The 14,328-nt window shown below is 35.2% G+C and overlaps 1 protein-coding gene across 2 annotated transcripts in view; it reads right to left on the bottom strand.

Annotated features, from left to right (window-relative positions):
- Grid2 (glutamate ionotropic receptor delta type subunit 2) overlaps positions 1 to 14,328 on the bottom strand; it is a 1,355,396-nt gene that overhangs the window by 639,771 nt on the left and 701,297 nt on the right. The gene's annotated exons all lie outside the window — the stretch shown is intronic.

The raw sequence follows: 14,328 nt of genomic DNA, 5'->3' as shown, positions 1-14,328 counted from the left end.
GTGATCTGATCCCCACAGCCATTGTGAGCCTGGCAGAGGAACTATACAGAGGAGAATGCATCCAAGTATGTGAGAAACAAACACGGATTAGAAAGATAAAACTCAATCCTGGAAGCAGGATTAAGAAGAATTAAACTATAGGGAAGTGGGGTGCAGAAAAGTGGATGATAGGGGACCTTGTGGAGCAATGTTTCTCAACCTGCCTAATGCTCCTCCCACCTAGTACAGTTCCTCATGTCTTGGTGACCCCAAAGAGAAAATTATTTTTGTTCCTACTATATAACTGTAATTTTGTTACTTTTCTGAATCATCATATAAATATCTGTGATTTCCAATGATCTTAGAGGACCCCTGTGAGAGGGTTGTTCTACCCTCAAAGGGGTCCTAATCCACATGGTCAGAATTATTATTATAAAGAATTTTAAATGTTTATTAGAATGAGAGATTAATCTGCCAGGAAGGGGAGGTGGTCTAATTTAAAATGTGAAGCCATGGCTCTCCTGAGAATACAGAATAGGTGCACAGGGAGAACGGAGGGGTGAAAAGCCAAGGTGGAGAGTATGGCAGGACAATGTGCACAAGCTTTTGTGGAATACTGAGCAGCCATCACTTTGTAGATCCTGGGATGCAAATCGAAATAAATTTGTTACTGGTTGCACTTAGAGAACATGGGGAAGGGTGATTCAGACAGGCACTCAGGGAAATCAACATTTGAGGTCTGTCCGCCATCCAGGTGGATGTGCTAAACATGCTGTGTTTATTCCACACTGCGAGATATGTGAGCTGAGAACAATTGCCAAGCATACACCAGTCAGTAACTGACTCTTAGGAATCAGTTTCCTGACGTAGAGATTGATCTAAGTTGACAGGAGCATTTACTATGCAGAGTCTGGGTCAGTATGAACCTCCTACAATGTGAAACTGAAATGGAATTGCTATTGTAGTGAAGTAGGAAGAGAGCCTCATATACAGAACTTAACCATATCCCAGTTGGGACCTCGCACAAATCACATTAAGGGAACATGAAGAACAAAGACGGAGCTGCCAGTCCTCAATTACATTTTTTAATTATGCCAATAAAAAGTAGATTGTGACAGGTTACACCTGCTTTGTTGCCAAATGACCACAGAAAAGCCTAGTGTATCCAAAGGTGTGTGAGAGTTAAATTAGATAATGTATGCTAAAACTATAGTTGTAAGGTACAAGAGTATTTCCAAACTAAAAAATTATAAGTAAAATTGTCTTCCAGGGAATATGTTCTATCACAATATAAAATTTAGAGTTTCCCTTTTCCAGTTAGACCTACTTTATAATAAAGTTTAAATATATTTATTATCAGCTATTATACACTTACAAAAAGTTTTCAAAGTGATTCCACCCCTAATCCAGAAGCTTTCTCCATTAGAAAACCTTTTGCAAAGGAAAATTTTATTTTTCTCCAGTGGGTTCTTGCTGGGATAAAAACCACACTTAAGGGCAGGTCCCAGGCCAGGTAGTAGATGGCCAACACAAAATGAACTCAAAGGTATTTTTGTGTTTTGTTTTTGTTTTGACTCATAATACTTTTGCCAGGGTTTTAACTTTTACACATTAGAGGTCTTTTGCTTATACATTATAGTTCCTAAATTTGTGTTTTTATGAGATTTTTGTATGTGGTAATGTTTATCTGTGTCTATATACATTTCTCACACTTTTCAATGTATTTTCAATAAAGAATGATCCCATTTTTTTAGTCAGGACTATTATATATAACTACACAACAATCATACTTGTTTTAGCAATCCTTGTAATAATATTTACCTCAAGATTCAGTATAAGATAAGCCATTTATCTTGAATTCATACTTGATAATACATGAGAATCTTGTCACAATAGATTACTATATAAGCAGCACACTAATTATATATGTGTGTGTGCATGCGTGTGTGTATGTGCATGTGTATGTGTTTGTGTGTGGATATGTGTGTGTGCATGTGTGTGTTTTGTGTGTATGTGTGTGTGTTTGTGTATGTGTGTGCATGTATGTGTGTTTGTGTGTGTGTGTGCATGTATGTGTGTTTGTGTGTGTGTTTGTGTGTGTATGTCCCACATTAGCACAAAACATTATAATTTAATGATTATATACTCAACTGTAAAAGACAAACCTCAGTGTCTGTTTTTTGTGCTTTTCCTTTGGCTCTTTTTAATGTTTGTGTTTTTTGCCTGCCTTGGTTTGTTTTTAATTTTGTCTTATTATATTATTATTACTTTATGTGCTTGTTTGTTTTATAATCAGAGAAAGAAAAGGCATGGATTCAGGTAGATGAGAAATTAGGACAAATGTAGAAAGAGTTGGGGGGCAACAACCAGAATATATCAGAATACAGTACATAAAATATATCATATATATTTATGCATATACATATACATATATTTCCAGATATGAACAAAACTTCAAAAACGTGTGTTATTTAAGCTGCCTTATGAAATAAATGATGGTGTCATTTGGTGCAAAGAAGTTTTTAGTTTAAGTTCAATTATTAATTGTTGGTCTTAATACATGCACTATTTGGAGACCTGTTCAGAAATTCCTTTATTGTACCAATTAACTTTACTTTCTCCTTTATCAGATTTAGAGTATCAATTTTTATGAGGTGTGTGTGTGTGTGTGTTTCTTTTTATTGGACTTAGTCACCTGGGAAGAAATGAAACAGCTTCCAAAAAGATGAGGACACGTTTTATTCCATTTTCTGAAAGCAGTAAATTATTTGAGGCCACTAAATAATTCCCTAAGTCACCTATAAGAATATTTACAATAGTGCTTCTGTAATTTGCTATGTGAGGTAGACCTAGATCTATAATGATAAATGAAATAGTATTAAATTCTTGTGTTTCTCTGTTTACTATCCAACCAGAGTTCTTTTATTGAAAGCCAAATGAAGCAACCTCCCACATTTTTATCATTGGTAGTAAAAATAGCTTTATACTACAAAATATGTTGATTTAAAAAGGAACTATAATAATCACATCTCAGTAGTAGTTACATAAAAATTGATTTCTTGAAGTCTCTAGTTATCTTTTTAATTCTATTTTCTCTCTACACTCCTAAATTTATCTTGAAGATTTTTCTCCCCTAACACTAGGAACCAGTTCAAGCAGTCAACTCAGATGACAAGCTCTTAAAAGAGCATTGTTACTATTACAAAAGAATTAACTGATGCAATCTTACGACTCATTATCCACATGTACTTGTCTGATTTACTGATCAACCTTTTCTTGTCTATTTGATCATACTTTCTACTGAGTACACTGCCATGGTGTGTGTGTGTGTGTGTGTGTGTGTGTGTGTGTGTGTGTGTGTGTGTGTGTTTACAGTTTTGTGGGCTGGTATCTTGAATGCATATAGCTATTGCTAATAACATCAATTGGAATGAACTGCTTTTATCTATCGAGGTTTAATATTGCCTGTCTGAATCATCCTTCTGGCTTTGAAGAATTTCAAGTATTTATAAGGCTCACAAATTACTGCATCAAACCCTCATTTATCCATCACAAAGTCTCACTATTCATTGACTCTTGCTGTTCACAAGCATACATTTACTGCTAGCACCTCAAATTACTTCTAATCAAATCAAAGGCATCTTACCCACTTCACTCATAATAGCTTTCAGAATATATCTAAACATAATAAAACTTGAAACATAATCCAAATACTAATATCAAACTTAGCAAAATGTTTTTTAAATTCATATTTATTGGGTTGAAAAATAGTTTAATTGGGAAAGATCTGGTATTGTAATCATGAGAGACTAAGCTGGATCATCTAAATCCTACAGAGAAAACAAACAAACCCCCACTACATGGTGCCATGCATGTAATACCTACTCTTGGGAAGTAAAGACAGGGAAATCCCTGTGACTCACTGGACTGTCAGCCTAGCCAACAAGGCAAGATTCAGACCAGTGAGAAGCCATGCCTCAAAGGAAAAAACACTTGGAATGTGCTTCAGGAATGATGCTTGATTCTGTTCTCTGTTTCTGTATATCTACATGTATGTGCACACACACACACACACACACACACACACACACACACACACACACACACTTCCTAAACATTACCTTAATAAAATTTGGAGTTATTGGATAACTTAGTACTCATACAGATTTACTTTTGCATCTTATTTGAATCACTATCCAAATAAGATATATGACATAACATTTTTTAAAATCTGTTTAATCTATAGGTTCCTCTTCTTCACTGCACTCATTTTTTCCACTGCATATGCTATTGTTAGTATAGGATTAGAGAAAATCAGATATATTTTAAAAAGAGGACTATACCCAAACCTGAGCACATTTAGACAGGCATACTCAGCATGAAAACTGGATTTTAACAACTATTATGTTGAATTACTAAAAGAATTAGAAAATCAAAACCAAGAAATATATTTTACAGTTGCTTTTAAATAAAAAATGAAAATTAGTACCACTGAGATGGCTCTGTTTGGAAACCTATCTGTCTCCTTGTAACTGTTGAACAATTAGAGCCATCAATGAGGAATGGGTATTTCTTGAGTGTGAATCTTTCTCACTAAAGCAATTCAAATGCATTTTAAGAGAACCACAGAATTTCTTCTAAAGAAATAGAAATCATTAATTTTGCCATGTTTCTCAGGGGGGAAAAACTCAAATAAAGTAAAATTTTATATTCTCTCTGTAGTGCTATTTTCTCTCTCCATCCTCTCATTTTCTCAACATACTTACAGAACACATACACGACTTTTACACTATTTATAGAATACTTCAGTAGTTTCTATAATCAAGTTTATATAAATTACTACCTTTAATACTCAGCATAATGTATTACCCATAAACAAATGAAAAAGTAGTAAGTTTATAATTTCTAGATCAATATATAGCTCTTAATTTCTGTACAATGGCAACTCAATGGATTAAATTGGGTAGTTTTTCTATCCTAACATTGACAGCAAAATTATATTTTTTAAAAAATACAACTTTAAATATATTTATATTTGTATACAAAGACTGAAAATAGCAGTATGTTGTTCATCCGTATGAGCATCAGCTTTTCCAGAATCCATACTTAGTAGAACAAAACTTTAAAGACATTGGCACACTATACTAAAAAACAGACCAATGTAAACCTGGGCAAGGACCTGTGAATGGGGTGGTAATAGGCTCTTGGAAGAATATGAGTAAGTCTGGTTCCGTAATTCTTATCTATAGACTCAGATTAGTGCAGATCACAGTGCTCACTAGAGAAGTTTTTTGTAATGTATGATCGTGAGTATAGACACTAACAACTGGTTTAAGTACAGAGAATGAGTAACTCAATGGAACATTTATATGACACCCCTAAGGGAACAATGACAGAAGAAGGGTCAGAAATATGATACGAGCTGGAAGTTGTGAAGGGGTAATTTGAAATGGTGTCTTCTGGCCACAGCAAGGTCAATGCACTTAGGAAGTCAGTAGCTGTGCTTCCCTATACAAGAATAAGATGAAATCAGTTAGCATGACCTCATGAATGGAGCTCATAAGAACACACCCTTATCTGACTAGCTGTTCATAGTTAGTGCTGTTGGATCAGGGTTAAGGCAGGTTTCTTCAGGGGTCTAATCCTGACTAGGTTACCCAGTGGATGGTCTCACACTCATGTGCCTGTCAGAGGTACAAATTAGACTCAATGAGTTTAAAAAGAAAAACCTAAAGGAACAAGAAATTGAATGAATATGGTAGTTAATAGGAAGACCTAGAGAGGGAGTAAAGGAAGGATATGATCAAAATACATTGTATAACTGTGAATTTCTCCGAGCATAATTGCTTAAAATACATTAACAACCACAACAACAGCAGCAGCAACAACAACAAGAACAACAACAATGACGACAACATACTTCCAGAAAATACCAAAGCTCATTACTGCTGTGGTAACTGTAACAGTTTTATTTTACTGGCAACTCAGTCATCACTTGATAGAAAGTATTATAGAATGACATCGTTATAATAAAGTCTGATAAAGCATTATCATTACTGCATTATAAAATAGATACAAGGTACTTTTACACACATAGTGATACATCCTTAAACCCACAATACTGGAAGACACAGCTTAAAAGGCTTGCTGAGACTTGATTCTACTTTTTCAGCAAGAGCATAAGGAAGACATGCCATAGCTCTACTAGCCCTCTCCTACCCAGAAATTCCTTCCTTAGAGACATTATTCTAAATATTCAGTCCTGTCATGTCTTAGGGCTTTACTGCTGTGAACAGACACCATGACCAAGACAAGTCTTACACAGGACTGTATTTAATTGGGGCTAGCTTATAGGTTCAGAGGTTCAGTTTATTATCATCAAGGTGAGAGTATGACACAGTCTAGGCAGGCATGGCGCAGGCAGAGCTGAGTGTTCTATATCTTCATCTGAAGGTGGAGGACTTGATTCCCGGCAGCTAGGTTGAAGGTATTTAAGCCCATCCCCACGATGACACACCTACTTCAACAAGGCCACACCTCTTAATAGTGCCATTTCCTGAGCTGAGCATATACAAACCATCACATGTCATCAATATTAGCTAAAAGGTATTATTTGAAAAAAACAATATTTTCTAAACAAATCAGCAGTAAACAACAGTCCAGAATAGCACCTCTCCTGTTAGATTCACACAATGATGACTGAGGAGAGGTAAGCAAAACTCAGTCTGGCCATTATTTCACCAGATGTATTTTGCTTAAATGTGCGTTTCCTCCAACTCCAAACACATACACACAACGACCTTGTATTTTTATTAGTAGACACAAATAGGTCAGCAAGATAGTTGTCCATGCTCTGCTCCTTTTCCGGGTTATCTGACTCTGAACTTAAATCTTGTGACTAGGATTTGATCTTTGTAATCCAAATGAAATCCCTATGAAATATCAGCCTATGAGCTAACACACTTGATTGGATTATTAAATATGATACATGAGAATTAGAGTCCTTACTCAATATAACCTGTATATTACATTAGAGGATTCAGACAATGAAATTGTGCAAAATAATAAGCAGAGACAAAAATGAGTCAGCCAAGCGTCTAGGTTCCCCTTTTCATGTCAGACAAGCACATCTGGGCAGAAAAGATTAGGTTACTGAGTAAGGTTTCTGAACCTCCTACCACTGCAAAGTGCCAGGGTTGAGTTCTATTATACATTCACTTTATACTCCACACAGTTCCTGCCTGGCATGTAATGTGCTTAACAGGGCAGGTTATAGTATCTTAGCCAAGACATCATGCTGAGAGCATTTCACAGGTATTTTCTCTAAGCAAATATCCTTAGCCTGTTTTGTGACAAGAAAATCATTTTTTTTTTTTGTCTTTTGTCTTCTCTTTCCCCCACCCATCTGTTGCAGCCCAGTTAAAGGGAGCAGTGTTTCTGTAATGGAGTGGATGGGTGGAGTTTAACTGCTTCCCTTTTTCTTACCTGTAGTGGTTTAGGAAAACGTAAGTAAAATAAAACCTTTTCAGTTTTCCATTGCAAGAAGCACACTGAATTATATTGAAATGCGTAACTGACAAATTAGAAGGTTCTTCAGCATCTATTTACCTGTGACTCCCATCTCTCCTTGCCCACAGAGGCAATAATGAACTGTGCAGCCTTAGCTATGTCCACTTACCTTTCATCTGCTGACATCAGCTGCAAGGTACTGTTATTGCCACATAATATATGGATATGTTTTGTTATTACCTATACCATGTGCTTTAGCACTTTAAGATAACTATCTCTTTAACTTTTCCTGTATTCTCTACTGCTGGTATTATACTAGTGCAAATAGTCAATACAATATTTGTTGAGTAATTTCCAAAACACTAATGTCTTTCCATTTTTAATTGTGGTGCTCTTTGCTCCTTGTCTTTGGCTCTAATACGTGTTTGTGTTAGCTGTCCATCAATTTTTACAAGTTTTAATTAAAGGGAGGTCTTTATACAATGTTTTTTTCTGTTAGGCTCTTTCCATTAGTAAGTGAATGACTGTGGGAACCAACTAAACTTACCAATTTTATGCCTTCTCATTTGATACTTCACTGTTATTCAAGCTCTTTAGGAATCTAAGCAAAAGGCACAGAGAGAATCCCAGTTTTGTTTCATCTTGAATAGTCTCTCCTTATCATTTACACTGCCCTCTTTACTGTTACAAAGAGGGGAGCTGACACAATTGCACCTTTAAAGTTGTTGTGAGATGCTGGTCATTGTGTGTCATAGGCATCATGATCAGCTAGGACTATTGGTTTCTTTTTCCTTTGAAAGCCTCATGGTGCTTTATGGCACCATGGAAGTTAGTTCTCAAGGAGGAAGCTTATGGGACAGATCCAGCTCACATACTGTGTCTGAAATACAGTGAGTCTTTGGCAATAAGGACTTTCCACTTCTCAGGGGTAACCAAGGACCGCACCAATAACCTAAATGTTTTAGAAAACTCTTGGACAACCCTAATAACTCAAACGGTGGATCCTCATAGCTAGTGTTAGGGTTTGTGTTAAAAAGTTTATAACTCTGGGGGAGAAAATATGCATATATATGCATTATATTTTATATGATATATATCAATATATGCATATGTATATATACATATTATATACATATACACATTATATGTAATATGTATATATACACATATATATTATACATATATACATATATAATATGTATATATACACATATACATATTATATATACATATTATATTATACATATTATATTATATACATATATATTATATATAATATATGCATATTATATATAATATGTATATATACACATAATATATATTATATAATATTTATATATACATATTATATATAATTTGTATATAATAATATTATATATATACATATTACAGGTATTTTAAGGAAGTTTCCTGTGCTCTTGGAAGTTTCTAGAAATGTCAGATATTACATTCACGTAGTCCTACAAACATAGCTACTTAAACATGATATAATAAGGACAGAATCAATTGACTTCTTCAGGGAAGACTAAACCAATTGGTTATCCAGTGATAAATGGTCAACTCTAAGACCATATATACAAGTAATATTGTACAGACCAATTGGGCTGTATTTTTGTATAACATATGCACATATATACATATATGTACACACACATAGACACACAGTGAAAGCAAAAGAGAACATATATTTGAATGAGAGTGAGGGGGTTTGGTACATGAGAGGGGATGGAGGAATGAAAATTGGAAAGTGAAGGGGGAAATGATGTAATTATAATACAAATATAACTAAAATTATAGTAAGTAAATGATAAGAGCATTCTGCTACTGGGAGGATTTTAAGACACTTCTCTTCTTAATCCTCTGTGTCTTCAATTTACCTGCTATAGTCCTAGAAAGCCCACAATGTACATCAGATCATGCAGTTGGATCTGTTCAGGCATCTCTTCTCACCTTCTTGGTCCTTCCCATTAGCAGTAAGAGGTATATAAGATGACATCCACCTACCACGACATGCCTCCTTCACTTTCCTCTTCTCACTCTGACTGTTGTGAATCATCAGATCCCAGAGATTAAAATTGCTAAAATTTATATTATCATTATCTTCTTAGATAATTTAAAAACAGAAAACCCCCAAATACTTCATATTGTTTTGTGCTTGCTTTATATTTTGCAGTGATTTTATATCATCTCTCATTTTTGTTACTCTTTTGAGAATTTTACACAATGTGCTTTGATCATATTCAGTCCTCCCCTAAATCCTCCATGTTACATCTCCTTTATTCACCCAACTCTGTGCCTGTTTTACTTGTTTATTCGGTTGTTCTTTTCTTTCTCTCTCTCTATCAAGTAGAGTTTGTGCTGCTCCTATACTCTTGGGTGTGTGGCCTTTCCCTGAAGAGTTGCCAACCACATTGGCCACTGACATATAGAAATGACTGTTCTTATTCCAGAAGCATCAATTGTTAATAGCTCCCTAGAGAATGGTACATTCCTGATTTCCTTTTGGTTACTCTGGAATTTCATTTGTCTTGAGCCTGTTTAAGTCTTCTGCATTCTACCTAAACTGCAATAAATTCCCATGAAAAGCTACCGTACTGTGTTCAAGAAAAACCTATAGTCACCCACTGCCTAGTAACACAGTAATCTGCTTTCTCCTCTGGTAGCTTGCATAGAACCTCTTAGCATAGGTCCCAGTGAGTATGAAACTTCCAGGTGATTATGACCATGGGGATCTTTCCAACTTCTGGTACCTTTTTTCAGATTCCCTTTTCATTGTCTTAAGGTTTTTATTGTCAATGTCTTTCAATTCTTTAGTTAGGTTTATATCACAAAATAGATTTCTTTTCTAAGGCTATTGAGACTATAATCATTTCCATGATTTCTTTCTTGGTATGGTTGTCAATAGGAAGCTAATGAAGTCTGAGCATTAATTTTGTATCCTACTACTTTGTTGAACTATTCATCACTTGTAGGAGATTACTGATGCCATTCAGTGTATTAGATGTATAGAAGCATAGCATCTATAAATAAAAATACTTGGACTGCTTCCTTTTCTTTGTGAATTCTTTTCACTGCCTTCATTTCTCTTATTGCTCTATGTACAACTTTAAGTGCTATATGGAATAGGAAGGGGCGCAGAGTGGACATCCTTGTCTTGTTTCTAATATTAGCAAAATTGTTTTTTGTTTTTCTGTTTAGTAAGTAGTCGACTGTGATCTTGCTAGATATTGTTTTTATTGTATTGAGCTGTATTCCCCTGTATTTGTAGATCATGCTTGCTATTTTTATGTCAACTTGACACAAGTAGAATCACTAGAGATGAAGGAGACCCAATTAAGAAAATCCCTAAATAAGATCAAGCTACTCTCAGGCTGATAGGTTATTTTCTTAATTAGTGATTGATGGGGGAGGGCCCAACACATTATGGGTTGTGCCACCTCTGTGCAGGTGGCCTTGGGTTCTATAAGAAAGCAGACTGAGCAAACCATGAGGAGCAAGCTGGTAAGCAGTGCCTCTCCATGGATTCTGTATCAGCTCCTGCCTGCAGGTTCCTGTACTGAGTTCCTGTCCTGACTTCCTTAGGTGATAAACAATATAATATGAAAGTGTTAGCCAATTAAACCCTTTGTTCCCCCATTTTGCTTTGGTGTTGGTGCTTCATCACAGAAAGCCTAATTAAAACAGATTTCCTAGTATTTATATCATAAAGGGATGTTGGATTTTGTCCAAGACCTTTTCTGTTTCTAATGAGATGGTCATATGTTCTCTTTCCTCGATTCTATTTATGTGAGGGATTATACTTATTGCGTTGCATATATTGAACCAACACTGACATCTTTGGGATAAAGCCAAATTAATGTTGGTGGATTATGGTTTTGCTGTGTTCTTGCAGGTACTTAATTGAGAACTTTTGTGTTTGTGCTCCTCAAAAGTATTGGCCTATAATTTTCTGTTGTTGGGCCTTTGTATTGCTTTGGTATCAGGGTGATATTGGCTTCACTAAAAGAAACTGAAAATGTTCTTTCCTTTTCTATTTTACATTTTATAGAATAATTAGTGCTTGATAATTATTGCCATTCACCCATTTTAAAATTCTGGTAGAATTCTGTGCTGAATCGACCTGGCTCTGTACTTTCTTCGTGGGAAGGAATAATTCCTGCTTCACGTTGCTTTACTCGTCTTGATTTACCTTTCAGTAGGCTTTGGGTATCTAAAGATTCATCTATTTTTTTTTGTTGTTGTTGTTTGGTAGAATATACATTTCTAAAGTCTGTCTATGAGTCTTTGAATTTCTTCCATGTCTGTGTAATGTTTCCTTTTCGTATATTAGGTAGTATGTTGATTCCTCTTCAGGAGTTACCTCCCTTAATTGTCTCTATGATTCAAATGAAGTTACTACCTCTACCTTCTGTATAGGGAAGTTCCTTTAGAAATGTTGAAAATTTGCCCACCGTTATTTTTCTAAACTGGAGCATGAATGTTGGTGTAGGAAACAACACGGGTTTCCCTGTCTATCTTATGTTTCATTATATCTCTAGAAAAGGGCTCTGTAATTGCTGTCTAGGTATGGTGTTTCCAGAAAAAAAAAAAACCACTCACCAGATCTATATACAAACTGGAGTCCAGCAGCTAATAAGCCTTGCTTTTTGTTGTTGACATTTTTATTCTGTGAACATACACGGCACTTTCAGGCTTCCCCCTGTAAGTGATTTTCTAAAACAAAACCAGAAACCTAGTGGAAAAAGTGAAGAGGGTTTTCTTCTGGAACTCTATCCGTTGGTCATAGATAATGGGTACCCCAGTCCCATTTTTCTCTTTATCTTATAAAAAGTCAACAAAGAAGCTAATAAATTCTGACTTCTCTACAACCTTATTTCTAGACCAATTTGAGAAGGGCACAGTCAGAGAAGCATAAAAATTTCAAAGCCCAAGTTTTATTCCTAAATTAAAAGAAAACTGCATATTTTATGAATATCTCAGTTTCATTAAAATATTTCAGGGATATGAACATCAGATACATTCAGATTCTGAGCTCAATTTGTCTTGCAGTAAAGTGTAGAACCTTGCCTCCTGTCACTGCCCAGTGCACAAACATGAGTCGTATAAACCCACAAGACATGCTCGTCATTCTTAAGATGTCAGAATACATTAGTTTGGCTAAAATGTTGTGCGTAAAAGTTATTCATGCTACTTCCTGACCATTTCTGTTATGCTGTCCTTATTGTCTGTTTTTTTTTTCTCCCTCAGAAATTTTTTCTTCTAAATTATTCATCTTGTTTTTAGGTATTTGGTGATTTTATCTCTTACTATCCTAGACATACTAAGGTGTCAGTGTATCTATACAAAGCTCAATAACTCAAACCATGTTTCTCTGTGTCTTAGCCACTGTTCTACTGCTGTGAAGAGATACCATGACAAAGGAAACTGTCATAAAGAAGGCATTTATTTGGGGGCTTGCTGCCAACTTTAGAGGTTTAGTCTATTATCATAACAGGGAGTATGACAACACACATGATAATGGTAGCAGAAGTTCAGAGCTATATCTGACCTTCTGCTACATCCTGATCTGGGGAGGGGGTTAGACAGAGAGGCAGGAAGAGAGAGAGAGAGAGAGAGAGAGAGAGAGAGAGAGAGAGAGAGAGAGAGAGAGAGCACACCTTTCAATCCTTCTCAAGCAGACCCACTCTCTGATGACTAAGCATTCCAATATATGAGCCTCTGGGGGGTATTCTTATTAAAAATACTATACCTTTCTAAGTAATTGACTATAGTCCTATTAAAGTTTGGAAGAGGGATAGTCAAATAATAACACGTCCTCACGTCCTGTTTCCACAGCACAATATTTTTTTATCTATCTATTATTCTAAATGATGGAATTTAGCTCTCATGCTAAAGCCACATTACCCAAAACTATTGTTTATAATTGTTCTCCTATGATAGTTTTATCTGACCATAAAGGACATCTGTGAGTATTCCATATTTTTATTATATTTTACTTTTTCTGGCTCAAATCTTATATTCAATTATTTTGTCTAAAAATTTGATAGCAAATCATCAAAAATATAAACTTACAGCAATGGGATCTGTGGCACACACCTAGGAGGATGGGGCAGAAGGATTGAGTCTGTAAGAATACATAGACACTTTTACAAACCCTCTACCTCCCAAGTAACAACAACAAATATATATAAATACATAATAAGCACATTTATAAGTGTGTGTGAACATGTATGTATACACAAATTATATGTAATTTTTCTTCCTTTAAAATTACATCTTACCAAACACTTTATCTTTCTTATGAAAGAAATACCACAGAAAATGAAGTGATATATAATATTCATATCTTGAAATAGCCATTATTAATATTTTAATCTATTTGTTCCATTGTATTCTTGGAAGCACACATATAAAATATCCTTTACTAGGGAAATTAACCTTCATTTTGAGGCCTTTAAACTCTGTCTATTTAGACAACATATTTTATTTGAAGAAATTTAATGTAAATTCTAAGATGTATGTCTATAATAAATATCTGTATCCTCAAGACAGTGTATATCTTTCAACAATATAGTATTTTGCTTAAAAATATTTCTTTGATGTATTTAAAGAAAATTCAGAAAATGGAAGTACCAGCTTGGGAACTGGTGGTAAACTATTGTGCTTAGGAGACTTACACTATGGGAGGCTGTGGGTGATGGTGGGAGAAAGTGCTGAGCCAACAATTACTGTGTGGGCCAATGTGGATGACACCCACACTTCTTTCTTTGCTTCATCTCTCTACACAGTTCAGCTCTCTTGAGTTGCTTATCTTGATTCATGAGTATTCATTCCATCACA

The sequence above is a fragment of the Arvicanthis niloticus genome, chromosome 9 (assembly GCF_011762505.2).
Source record: "Arvicanthis niloticus isolate mArvNil1 chromosome 9, mArvNil1.pat.X, whole genome shotgun sequence".
NCBI lineage: Eukaryota > Metazoa > Chordata > Mammalia > Rodentia > Muridae > Arvicanthis > Arvicanthis niloticus.
Note: the sequence above shows the minus strand (reverse complement) of the source record. Positions and strands in the feature narration are given on the sequence as shown.